At 47.9% G+C, this 13,667-nt stretch overlaps 1 pseudogene across 1 annotated transcript in view; it reads right to left on the bottom strand.

Moving 5' to 3' along the window:
• Positions 1 to 13,667, bottom strand: part of LOC147430267 (uncharacterized) — a 239,045-nt pseudogene that overhangs the window by 20,556 nt on the left and 204,822 nt on the right. Inside the window, exon 11 of the transcript XR_015185774.1 lies at positions 3,277 to 3,396. The product of XR_015185774.1 is annotated as an uncharacterized LOC147430267 (transcript). The remainder of the gene's footprint in view (positions 1 to 3,276; positions 3,397 to 13,667) is intronic.

The following is a 13,667-nucleotide window of genomic DNA, read 5'->3' as shown; positions in this document are numbered from 1 at the left end:
GCTCAAATTTGTAATTATATCTGACATATTTCATCCATATTGTGTGAGCGATTTGCCCCATTGGTGTTGGCCCAAGTTCAATTGTATCTAAACATCATAAATCTTCCTCTTTTGAGCTGAGTTTTTTGGGTGTCTCTCTCTCTCTCTCTCTCTCTCTCTCTCTCTCTCTCTCTCTCTCTCTCTCTGTTGAGTGGGCAAATGGATAGTCTCTCTTCTCTCACTCCATTGGTGTGTTCCCTGTCTCGGCCAGGTGGGTTGTGTAAGCCGAGTGGTGCCCCATAGTGTGTGTGTGTGTGTGTATCATCCCAAGAGTATGTATTGGGTGATTATAGAGGCGTTGTGTGTGTTTCCATCCCGCTCACAACGGCACAGAGGGGACCCTTCTGAGAGGGCATTTGTTTTGGTAATGTCCATATTCCCTGTATCTGTAGCACAAAATGGACCGATTCAATGGCGAGTCGAAGGGCGAGGCGGTCCTTGCTCCTCGTGCATGGAGTTGGAGGTGGATGCATAGAAACTTTGAGGGAATGAGAAAGCATAGGCATGATAAAAGCTCTGAGAGGGAAAAGTACTCTGCATACCTTGCATAGAAGGGACTGCTAGCAAAGGTGGCATGTGGTTTGGATGGCCATAGGGGGGCAACCATGTTGGATGCAGGTGTTGGCCCTTGTTGAAGAGTAGGACCAAGACTTTGCTGTATTTGTTGCAATTCCTTGAGGTAGTAGTAGTCCTTGTCCTCATGTCCAGACTTTTTACAGAAGCAGCAATAAGCCCAAAGGGGGCATTCATGTGGAGGGTGCCCTGGTGAACGGCAGGAGGTACACCAAACCATAGCCTTAGAGTCCTGTTGCTCGCGCTTGATCTGGTCCATGGCCTCTTGATGAGGGGGCTTCTCCTGTCGAAGAGAGAATGATCTCTCCTCTTGAAGAGCTCGTTGTAACTTCAGGGCTTTGAGTTCCCTGTGTAAAGAAGTTGAAGGATCAAAAGGACTTTACAAAAAAACGGAGGGGGTTTCTACCCGAGGGGAGTCAGTGAACAGCTTCCCAGTGCCTTCTATCCGAGGGGAGTCAGTGAACAGCTTCCCCTCGGGTTTCTACCCGAGGGGAGTCAGTGAACAGCTTCCCAGTGCCTTCTATCCTAGTAGTAGCTGCGACAAACTCCTCCAGAGTGGCGTTAGGTCGGAGACTCTCTCGGGGTTTTGATGGGAGGTTTTGGGAAGAGCTTTCTCTACCCACTTCTTAGCCATGAATTCACATGGTTGCTGAGGAAGCTTGGCGACGAGAGACTTTGTTCTAGTCATGAGCTCTGCAAAAGTCTCTTTGGGCTAGAGCACCAGGTTAGCCAACTCATCTAGAACCTTCTCTTGGAAGTCCCCTGGTCTAAAAGCTTCACAGAATTGTTGCCTTAGTGTGGCCTAAGTTAGTAAAGTGGTTTTCTGCAAACTGACTATAGTACTTGTTTGCTAAGCCATCCAAGATGGATGGAAAGAGTACTAAGTAGGCGTCTTGTCGATTGAGGCACGACCTCTATAGAGGGAAACAATTATCCGGGCATGGTCGTCGGCATCCTCTATGGAGAGACCATTGAAAGTCGGGAACTTAATATTCACCTTGGCTAGAACACTTGTGAGCTCCTCCATGGCTGTCTGTGCAGAAGCTTGTTGCATTGGAGCTTGTTGTAACACAGGGGATGCGAACTTGATTGATGGGGGTGATTGGGGAGGTGTAGAACTGGCTGAGGGGGAATGTAGCGGTAATGGGGTTGGTGGACTTCTGCTTGGCCCAAAGGGTTGACGCTTCCTGTGGTAGTACTTCAGAGGACTTAGTAGTGGGCTTTGTCGCTCTTTTGATTGCCTTATATGTGTCATACAGTAACCAGAAGCCTACCCAAGCTTGGGACACGAATATTTGTAACTTTTTGAACATTGGTCCAGACTCCACTAGACCAATGCGAGTGACTGGACCAATTAGCTAGACCTGGAAGAGAGAGGACTAGACTAGGCCGAGAGACTACTAGATTGAGACGAGAGACTAGACCAACGGGTCTAGAATTAAGTAGGTCAAGGTGAACTAGACTCGACCGAGCTGAAGCAGCCCAACCCAGTCGGAACCAACAGACCAATACAGAGAGCTAAAACCCAGTAGCTCCTCGACTTGATCTTCCACGGAGTGAGACTTCAGATGAAGTCTCACCGGGCGTGCCAAAAATAAGAGCACCTGTAGCGGAGATAATGTGTCGTGCTCTCTATAGTGGGTGCTCCACAGTGCAATGTGCATGAGATCTCACTCCACAAAAGAGAATGAAGAACAGAACAACAATAGCAAGACTCGGTAGTGAAACTTGAATAGTATGAACATCGATTAACACAAGGAAACCAATACCGACTGGCATGGCAGCACACTCGGCTCCAACCCAGAACTCATGGGTACAATGGGGTGTCGAGGCTCAGCTGTGCAGGGATCGTGAAGACGTGCTTTGCGTGAACTCAAGATAATAGACTCCAGACTACTGACCACACAAAGTAGATCATGATAATAATGTTCGACGACTGGAACCAACCACACATATGTATCTCGTAAAGAGCCACCAACGGCTAACAGATATACCAATCCAGCTAAGCCTATCTCCAAGATGAGGTGGTGGTGAGTTGCCACGTTGTCCACTAGACCACCATCTGTAACACTTGCCACGTGTCATTACCTAGGCAAGAGTCCGTCCAGTGTGAACTCAAGCCAAACTGCAACTAATTGCTTGTCCTGTGCGAGTGACATTGTAGCCCTGCTACAATAGTAGATTTAAGTTAAAAAATTTTTAAGTAGGACATGGATAACAACTGATAGGTTTCGTTGACACCTGTAATACGAATTCAAAGCTAACAAATCTTTTGTCTTGTTTATATGGATGCAGGTGAGAATTCTATCTTTATTGAAGAGTTTTTTGGCTTTGTCCGATTTTGAAGAAACCCGCTGATTTAACCGGGATGACCTCCACAACTCTTTAGTTTACTGTATCGGATCATTGAAATGATGCCTCATTCTTATTATACTGTACAGAAATGAATCTAAAAGCGAGTCCTTTTTGTACAAATCTTTGTCCAGTCATCTAAAGCCAGTTGTCTTTTGAACATTATGTTCTTTTGTGTATATCTATTAAGTTTAATATTGCAACACATACACACACACTCAAAGGCATGCGTACACTTCCTTCAAAACACACACACACACACACACACACACACCATATTTACAAGTAGTAGCTATAGAAGCAGAAACTTACGTTTGGATCATTCACTCTTGATCTCAGAGCTTGCTCTTTGAGGTTCATACCTGCTTCCCTGTTGGTTAAGTCCTTGACTCTTCTTTCCCAGTCCTTTTGCAAGGCCTCAAAGTGTTGCTCCTGGTGAAATCAGCACTGAAAGCTTGACACAAAACAGTAGCCTTCCCTATTGAACTAACTCAAACTGGTTTTTGTATGTGTACCAACCCACGTGTGCATGAGCATAGCTTTATGTATATTTTCTTTAAACCAACACAGTGGTGGTTTCAATGTAGAAATTGCATGTGCGCATGCATGCATGTGTGTGTGAGCTTATGTATTTTTGTTGGTTTGAGGTTTCCCACTTCAACCAAGATTTACAAAAAAGAAAGGTATGTGAACTTATGTATGAGTGTCTTTGTCCTGAGCATCTTGAGAGTACCACAATGACATTACAAACAATGAAAATTGGATGTCATGTAACAGGGTCTAATAGATGGCAGTCATAATGGGGAAGGTAGGCGAGGGAAGGGGGGGGGGGGGGGGGGGGGGGGGGGGAGGGGGGATGTTTGTGGGTTATGTAGCTATCAATGACTATTAGGCTCAATACATATCTATGTTCTAGGGTTGGTTATACCATGCACAATCCTAATCAGGTCCATCTTGTGATGGTGGGGGCCCGGGGGTGAGTATCTCGAATGTCTGGCTCCTACTATATAGTCAGGCAAGGGCAGCCTTGACATTGCTGTCGCTGTCAAAGAAAAGTTTCCGAGCCTAAATAATTCAACAAGTTACTTTAGACTCCTTTGGAGTTCATTAACCTGTAGAGCTTGCCAGCTAAAGTCACTTTCAACTTAGACCAGCCCACTTTGACATTGACCCAGCTTGCTGAGGCCTAGGCACTTTCAATCCAACAAAAATAAGGTTATTCAACTTGGTTAAATACATCCAATCATCGTAACCTCTCCCTGCAGCACTTCTCCAGCTACCATCAGAACTCGGCATAGCTCTGGTTTTCCTCATCGTATTCCTCACAACCTGGGTGTTTGGATCCTTCTAGTCATTACCTTGGCAAAGCCGTTGTATCTCATCGCTCTTTGACGGTCTCTCCCTCAGTGCTCGCTGCACCATCTGCCTCCTCCCCGCAGCACTTCTCCGCTACCATCAGAACTCGGCATAGCTGAGGTTTTCCTCGTTGTATCCCTCACAACCTAGGTGTCTGGATCCTTCTAGTCAATACCTTGGCAAAGCCGTTGTATCTCATCGCTCTTGACGGTCTCTCCCTCAGTGCTCGCTGCACCATCTGCCTCCTCCAGCATCCCAAATGTTTTGCAGCACCTGTATATCCCAATCAGACCAACAACAATCATGCTATATAACTCTGAGGAAGAGGAAGAGGGATCATCCAAAGAAGAGACATCAGAATATGAGGAGGAGCAAGATAGGAATCCAGCTGTTCTAAAGCGGATGTAGCGAGGAAAAGGTGTCGTGCTCTCTAGAGTGGGTGCTCCTCAATGCAGTATGCATGAAACCTCACTCCAACAGAAGAAACATCACACTGGAACATGACTCAAACACAGAAGCAAAATATGACTCAAGACACGATATGACTCAAAACACAACTGCAGACTCAACTCAATGGAACTCAACAAGCTCAAAGAACCATACAACTCTGGCTGGTAGCACACAGAGCTCCAAGCTCAGGACTCAAGGTACAATGGGAGTGTCGAGGCTCCAATGTGCAGGGAGAGTGCCAGTGGTATGCAGAACTCTCGACTCCGGACACAAGGCCAGCGGCTAAACCATACAAAGTGGATGATGATACCTCCACGATTGGAACCAACCACTCATATGTATCTCCTAAGAGCCACCACCAGCTGGCAGATATCCCAATCCAGCTAAGCCTATCTCCTAACTGAGGTGGTGGTGATCTTTGGCCATGGTGTCCACTAGACCACCATCCGTAACACTTGCCACGTGTCACTGCCCAGGCAAGAGTCCACCTAGTGTGAACTCAAGCCCAACTGCAACTAACTGCTTGTCCCATGCCAGTGACACTGTAGCCCTGCTACTACAAGTTGGCCGCCACAAGACCACCCACCGTTCCGGTGAGATAGAACAGTGAGACTAGAGAGAACAGTGAAACACCGAGAAAAACGCAGTGCACTCTGACTGAAGAAGGTGATGTTTGGAGAAGATTTTGAGTTCCTAGGAGGAAGTACCAATGAAGCAATGCCGATCTTTGTAAGATATGCTGAAGAAGTAATGACCCCGGCTCAATGAGGTAAGTTGACCAGAAAGTAGAAACTGAAGATTGCCAAGATCAACAAAGTGGTGGGTTGCGGTTTCTCCTTTTTGCAATTCGTGCACATGATTGATTCTCACAAAAAATTCATTCTGGGATTCTCTGTATAGATGTACTTCACTCTAGAGGGGAAGGGGTCCGTAGGGGAGGGGTGGGTAGGGGTGAGGGGGTTGGGCTAGATAGGGGCGAGTGAGAGAGGGTAGCGGCGAGAGGGGGAAAGAGGGGGTGGGTAGGGGCGAGGAGAGAGGAAGGGGGTGGATAGGGGCGAGGGGGGTGAGGGTAGGGGCGAGAGGGGGTGGGTAGGGGCGAGTGAAAGAGGGTAGGGGCGAGGGGGGGTGAGGGTAGGGGCGAGAGAGGGAGGAAGGGGTGGGTAGGGACGAGGGGGAGGGAAGGGGTGGGTAGGGGCGAGGGGGGGTGAGGGTAGGGGCGAGAGGGGGTGTGAGGGGGAAAGGGTAGGGGCGAGTAAGGGAGGTTAGGGGGTGGGTAGGAACAAGAATCAGAGGGGTGGGAAGGGGGTGAAGAGGGGTGAGGAAAGGCTACATAGGGGTTGTCAGAAAGCATAAGCAAAAATTGAAGAATATCCAAAACATACTTTGTGCTTGGAACCTGCGTCACGGAAGCTTGTTGAAGGCTAGTTCATCAAACTCAACCTTTTACACTTGCGACCTCCACACTTGCTGCATCCTTCGGCAAAGAGTGAATAGAGACCTCATAACAAGGCATAGACTTGGTAGCTTCCAACCAATCCAGCAATTCTTCCTCTAACCCGTCAGGGAGAGTAGGCTGACTTAGTTCAGGATTGGATTCTATTAACAAGGAACTATGGTGCACCATTGTATCCACACCTCCTTCAAGTTTAATGGGTTTCATTGGGGAGCCAGGAGTATGTATCCAAATTGAGCCATTTCCCCAATCATGCAGTGCTTTGGTGTGCCGCAACCATGGTCTACCGATAAGCAGAGGAAATCCTCCCTCAATCTCTAAAAGGCGAACCACAAAAAAATCCAAACTAAAGGTGAAATCTTGTACCTGCAGAGGCAGCTTTTCCACCATCCCCACTATCACTCTTGAGAATTGTCGCCCCAAGATAGACACGGTGAGATGAGGGCTTCTATAATCTGTGAGGGGAGCAGCGGGATGGGATATCATATAGGACTCGAATGGTTGCATTGAGAGGTGTCTGTCCGCCACTAGGACCTGCTCCAGGGTAACGTGATTGAGTAACTGTAAGGGTGTCACTTCGAAAACTCGTATCTAGCCGCAAGATGTCATAGAGCGATGCTTGTTGAAAGGTGTTCTTCAAGATTGTCTCTGCAGTAAGCTTTTCTTTTGCTACCAGTGGCTTTTCTTGTACCTTGATCTACTGTAGATCAGTAACTGCTTCCAAGAAAGCTTCATCAATATCGGAGAGCAAAGATTGGATCCTTGCTTGGCACTGGGGGGTGGCGTGTCAAGAGATTAAAGCGGGGTATCCACTAGTGTGCGAATGTGTGGGGGAGTTGAACTTGCTGGACTGCTAAGACCGAGAGCGGCTCTCTAGGCTCGAGTGAGGACGCCCGCTTGCTCATCTACCAACCGCAGCTTATCTTGAGGGGTAACCACATGGGCAGAAGGGAACGGCTGAGGAATGGTGCTAATTGCTATCAGATTGAGCTTGGGAAAGGTAAACTCATTTTGTCTTTGACTTGGGTTCAAAGACGTAGATGCACGAAGTTTGGGACAATCCTTACTGTAGTGATCCTTCGCTTCAAGGCAATGACGGCAGGGAGGGGACCCTTCTGGCAGGGAACATTTGCTTTGGTAATGGCCATATTCCCCGCATCTATAGCACAAAATGGGCTGATTCAATGGGCGAGAGTCGAAGGGCGAGGTGGTCCTTGCTAGGTGGAGGCGTAGAAGCTTTGAGGGGATGAGGGAGCATGGGCGTAATAAAAGCTCTAAGAGGGAAAAGTACTTTGTATACCTTGCATAGGAGGGGTTGTCAATAAAGGTGGCATGTGGTTTGGATGGCCACACGGAGAAACCATGTTGGATGCAGGTGCTGGCCCTTGTTGAAGAGTAGGACCAAGACTTTGCTGTATTTGTCGCAATCCCTTGAGGTAGTAGCTGTTCTTGTCGTCATGTCCAGACTTTTCATAGAAGTGGCAGTAAGCCCGAAGGGGGCATTCGTGTTGGGGGTGCCTTGGCGAACGGCATGAGATACACCAAACCACAGCCTCAGTCTCCTGCTGAGACCTGGGCTCTTCTAGCTCGCGCTTGATCTGTTTCAAAGCCTCGTGATGTGGAGGCTTCTCTTGTCTAAGAGAGAAGGACCTCTCCTCTTGCAGAGCTCGCTGTAACTTTAGGGCTTCTAGTTCCCTGCGTAAAGAAGTTAAAGGATCAGAAGGACTTTCCAAAGACACTGAGGTAGTCTCTACCTGAGGGGATTTGGTGAACAACTTCCTAGCTCCTTCTATCCTAGCCTTCTCCACCCAATTCTTAACCATAAATTCACCTGGTTGCTGAGGAAGCTTAGCGACCAAAGACTTGGTTTTGGTCATGAGTTCTGAAAAAGTCTGATTTGGTTGGAGCATCCGATTGGCCAATTCCTCTAGAACCTTCTCTTCGAAGTCCCCTAGCTTGAAAGCTTCACAAAACTGTCGTTGTAATGTAGCCCAAGTTGTAAAGTGATTCTCTACAAACTGACTGTACCATTTGTCGGCTAAGCCATCCAAGGTGGATGGAAAGAGTACTACAACCAGAGAGAAACAAACCTCCGGGCATGGTCGTCAACATCCTCTTTGGAGAGACCCTTGAAAGTCCGAAACTTAATATTCACCTTAGCTAGAACGCTTGTGAGCTCCTCCATGGCTGTCTGTGCACAAGCTTGTTGTAACATAGTGGATGAGAAGTTTATTGATGGGTGTAGCAGGCTACAGTGTCACTTTCATAGGACACACAGTTAGTACAATTGGCTGAGGCTGGCTCACACTGGACGGACTCTCTTGGCTGGGTAGTGACACATGGCAAGGGATACGGACGGTGGTCTAGTGGACATCGTGGCCAAGTCACCACCACTCAGTTTGGGGATAGATTTAGATGGCTGACATTTATGAGCCGTTGGTGGCTCTGTATGGTTGTACATATGAGTAGTAGCTATTGGGTCATCGGATCATCTTCTAGATATATGGTCCACATCGTCGTTTTGAGTAGTGAGTCTATACACACAGCATGTCTTCACCATCCCGGCACATCTGAGCCTCGACACCCCATTGTACCTGTGAGTCCTGGGCTGGAGCTGAGTGTGCTGTCACGCCAGAGTCTGTATCAGTTCTTTGAGAGAGTCGAGTCATACGTTGTGGTCTGCTGTTGTGTCTCTGTGAGCTCAGTTGATGTCTATTGTTTCTTTGTTTTCAATCAGTTTTGAGTGAGATTGTCACGCACATTGCACTGAGGAGCACCCACTGTAGAGAGCAAGACACACTATCCGCACTACAAGTGCTCTCATTTTGGCGATCACGGTGGGACCTCAATTGAAGTCTCACTCTCTGTCGAGGTACATCTTGAAGCTAGTTGGTTTTTATCTAGCTTCGCCTACTTTGCCTTGCACTGTGTAGCCTGCTGGTCTGGTCCTCTCTTGCCCTGGTCCAACTCGTCTGGTCCTCTCTCGCCTGGTCCAACTGGTCTGGTCCTCTCTAGCCCTGGTCCAATCAGCTCTCGTCCAGGTCTAGTCCTTCCTCGTCCCTGGTCTAGTCCCTCCTCGTCCCTGGTCTAGCCTGGGTCGAGTAGAGTCTAGACCTGTCTTCAGCCAGTTAAAGGTCTTCTTGCCCAAAGCTTGGTTGGATTGGTGGTCGCTGCATGACACATACAAGGCAGTCATTCGAGCGTCAAAGCGCACGACTGAGTCCTCTGAAGTACTACAACACAAGACGACCCATGGTACCTAGTAGAAGTCCATCAATATCATCACCCATACCTCCACATACGACATCACCCATTCCTCCATCCGGTTCCACATCTTCCAGGCTACCTTCCCCAGTAAAGCTCTCTCCTATTTTGTTACAGCAGGTTATTGAGCAACGGATTCCTGAGCAAGAGGCCATGGAGGCGTTGGCTAGTGTTTTGGCCAAGGTAAACATCAAGTTTCCTACCTTCAAGGGACTCTCTTCAGAAGATGCTGACGACCATGCAAGGAGGTTTATATCTCTCTCTAGGGTCGTGGTCTTAAAAGAAAAGATGCGTATTTGGTACTCTTTCTATCTACCTTGGATGGCTTAGCAGACAAATGGTACAGCCAGTTTACAGAGAACCATTTTGCAACTTGGGTAGCCTTAAGACAACAGTTCTGTGCAGCATTCAGGCCAAGTGACTACCAGGAAAAGGTTTTGGATGAGTTGGCCAACACAGTGCTCCAGCCAGAGCAGACTTTTGTAGAACTTATGATGAAAACCAAGTCTCTGGTTGCCAAGCTTCCCCAGCAACCCAGTGAATTTATGGTTAAGAAGTAGGTGGAGAAGGCTCTTCCCAAAACTTCTCAACAAAAACTCTGAGACAGTCTTCGACCCGACGCCACTCTGGAGGAGTTCGTCGCAGCTGCTACTAGGATAGAGGGGGCTAGGAAGCTGTTCACCACCTCCCTTCACATAGAGACTCCCTCTATGTTTTCGGAAAGTTCTGCTGATCCATTGACTTCTTTGCATAGAGAACTTGAAGCCCTAAAACTACAACGTGCTCTTCAAGAAGAGAAATCAATCTCTCTTAGACAGGAGAAACCACCACATCTTGAGGCTTTGGATCAAATCAAGAGACAGCTAGAAGAGCTTCGGTCTCAGCAGGAGATTAAAGCTATAGTATGGTGCAACTCGTGTCGCTCTCCAGGACATCCTCCACAGGACTGTCCCCTTCAGACTTATTGCCACTTCTGCAAAAAGTCTGGGCATGAAGACAACGATTGCTACTATATCAAGGGATTACGAAAAATACAACAAAGTCTAGGTCCTTCTCTCCAACAAGGGCTAGCACCTGCATCTAACATGGTTTCACCCTATGGCCATCAAAACCTGATGCCACCTCTGCTGACAACACCTTCTATGCAAGGTATGCATCACAACAAATTTTATCATGCTCCTTCAGTTCCCCAAAGCTTCTACACGTCAACATCCGTCCCATGCAGCAAGGGCCGAGACCACCTCGCCTCTCAAATAGGCCAATTTTGTGCTACAGGTGCGGGGAGTATGGACATTATCAAAGCAAATGTCTGTTGCCAGAAGGGTCCCCTCCTTGCCGACACTGCCTTGAAGCTAAGGATCACTATAGTAAGGACTGCCCAAAACAACGTGCATCCACATCTGCAAGCACAAGCCAAAACCAGCAGGAGTTTGCATTCCCAAAGGTTAACCTCATCAGAGTAAGCACTATTCCACACGCCCCGCCTTTCACTCTTGTAGTTGCCTCTCGAGATGGGTTAAAGCAGGTGGAAGAGCCGGCTGGTGTGCTCATAGGGACACAAAGAGCTGCTCTTGATCTCAGCCTCTCTGGCGGTCCAATTTTTTCGTCTCCAGTCCCACAAATGAGTCAAACTCCCTTAGTAGGTAGCTGACAAACCAGCAGGTAGTGCCAAGTGCCAACCTACCTCTCTTCTATCAGATATTGATGGTGCTTTCATGGAAGCAGTAGAGGACTTGCAAAAGCTTAAGGTACCGAAGCAAGATTTGATCAAAAGAGAGAAGCCTACAGCAGAGTCTATCTTGAAAAACATCATCTAGTCTCTGTATCCTGGTGCTAAGCCTAGTGGCGGGCACCTACGTGTGCAGCCCTTGGAGTCCTACATGATTTCTTATCCAACTGCTCCCCTCACCGACTACAAAAGTCCTCGTCTCAGTGTGTCTATTCTTGGGTATCATTTCTCAAGCGTCATAGTGGATGGTAGATCTGGGATCAATCTGATGCCAGGATTTACTATGTTGGCCTTAGGTCTGCAGCCTACCCGCCCTGCTACGTTCACTGTTACATTGGCGGACCAGAGGACAGTCTACCCTGTGGGCATAATAGAGAGGGTGCCTCTGAAGGTACAAGACTTCACATTTAACTTGGATTCTGTGGTGGTCAGTCTTCCTCAGGTGGAGGGAGGATTTCCTTTGCTTATTGGTAGACCATTGTTGTGGCATACTAAGGCACTTCATGATTGGGGAAACGACGCCATGTGGATACATACTCCTGGCTCCCCCATGCAACCAATTCGGCTCGAAGGAGGTATGGATCCAGTGGTTCATCACAGCTCATTGTCAGTAAAGTCCAGCCCCGACCCTGAGCAGCCCATCCCATCTGACGGGCCTAACGAAGACCTGCTCTGCAGTGGTTGGAAGCTAACCCCTCGATGCCATGCTATGTGGTCTCTATTCAAACCTCACCTATGCCGGTAACACTCTCTCTCCCAGTTCCTCAGGCGAACACCAGTGTCCCAAGCCCTACAGCAGAAAGTATGCCACTCGAAGAAGGAAGTGTGTTAGTCTCTGATTCCCATGATGCAAGTATTCCTCTGATGGAAGTCGTCGGCCTTGGTGAACCTATAACACATCACCGAAGGGGGAAGAAATCTCCTTTGCATGAACTCACCAATGATTTCCCCCTTCCTCTAACATCTCCCAGGTCGGACGCCCCACCCCCTCAAAAGCACTCTGCTATGGCTTTGTCTGAAGATTTACCCTTCGAGGAGCTTCCACCAGGATGGTTACAAGAAGAGTATGCAGAGTTTCCAATCGATCAAACACCGGCCTATGATGTCTCGAAGCTCCAAGAGGCAACTCACTTCTCAACTTCCGAAGTACCCTCCACAGTTACACCTCCTGACCCGGTCAAAAAAGTCAACCTGGGCGACCCTGATAACCCTCATCACGTTCTCTTAGCAGCTTGGTTATGGAAGCATCCCGCATTACTTGATCAAGTAGTTTCTTTTATACACTCTTTTAAATATGTTTTTGCTTGGTCCTACAAAGATTTGAAAGGGATCCCACGAGAATTGGGTGTCCACACTATCCCTCTGGTTGAAGGGGCTAAGCCTGTCACAGAGGCGGAGCTTACAAGCTCAACCCAAAGTATGCAAAGGCTGTTAAGTCAGAGCTTGAAAAAATGCAAGAGACAGGGATCATTGTACTTGTGGAGCACTCTGAGTGGTTATCACCCATGGTGATAGCACCTAAGAAGCAGTCCAATAAAATCCGTGTGTGCGTAGATTACCACGCTCTGAACAAGGTAACTATCTCAGATGGTTTTCCCACACCTTTCACTGAGCGTGTGCTCGAAGATGTAGCAGGGCATGTATTGTACAGTTTCATGATGGGTTCAGTGGATACAATCAGTTGGGCATCCATCCAGGTGATCAGCTTAAAACGGCCTTTGTGACTCCTTGGGGTATTTTTATCTACACTAGGATGTCGTTTAAAACGCTCCACCTTCCTTCAATCGAGCAGTATATCTTATATTCTATCCTTTACTTACGGATCATCTTCGCATCTTCATGGACGATTTTTCGACCTACTCACATGCCTAATGTTCAACCCCAGTGGAAAATCTAGAGGAGCACCTCGCTCAGCTCTCTCTGTCTTCCTCAAGTGCAGAGAGGCACACCTAAAGCTCAATCCTAACAAATGTCATTTTTTGGTCACTAAGGACACTTCTAGGCCATGTGGTGTTTGCCAAAGGTTTAGCGCCTGACCCAGAGAAGATCGTGGCCATCTTGAAGTTACCACCTCCCATCAACCCGAAAGGTGTTTAGAGCTTTATAGGCCACACATGCTATCATAGCAGGTTTATACGTATGTAAGCACAGGTGGCTCAACCATTGACTCGACTCACTAGTGCTACTGTAGCCTTCCAATGGTCAAAACCTGAGGCTGAAGCATTTGCATACCTCAAAAAACGCCTCATTGAAGCACCTATTCTACTGGCTCCAGATTGGTCTCTACCTTTTCATGTGCATACTGATGCCAGTCAACTGGCTGTGGATGCTGTCCTGACTCAGCCTAGTAAGGAGTACAACCTGGATCGCCCTGTTCACTATGCAAGTCGCCTGCTCACCAAAGTAGAGCGCAACTACAGCACCACAGAAAGGGAAGGTTTGGCTATGGTG

Source organism: Adiantum capillus-veneris, chromosome 22 (assembly GCF_014529385.1).
Source record: "Adiantum capillus-veneris isolate H3 chromosome 22, ASM1452938v2, whole genome shotgun sequence".
Classification (NCBI taxonomy): domain Eukaryota; kingdom Viridiplantae; phylum Streptophyta; class Polypodiopsida; order Polypodiales; family Pteridaceae; genus Adiantum; species Adiantum capillus-veneris.
Note: the sequence above shows the minus strand (reverse complement) of the source record. Positions and strands in the feature narration are given on the sequence as shown.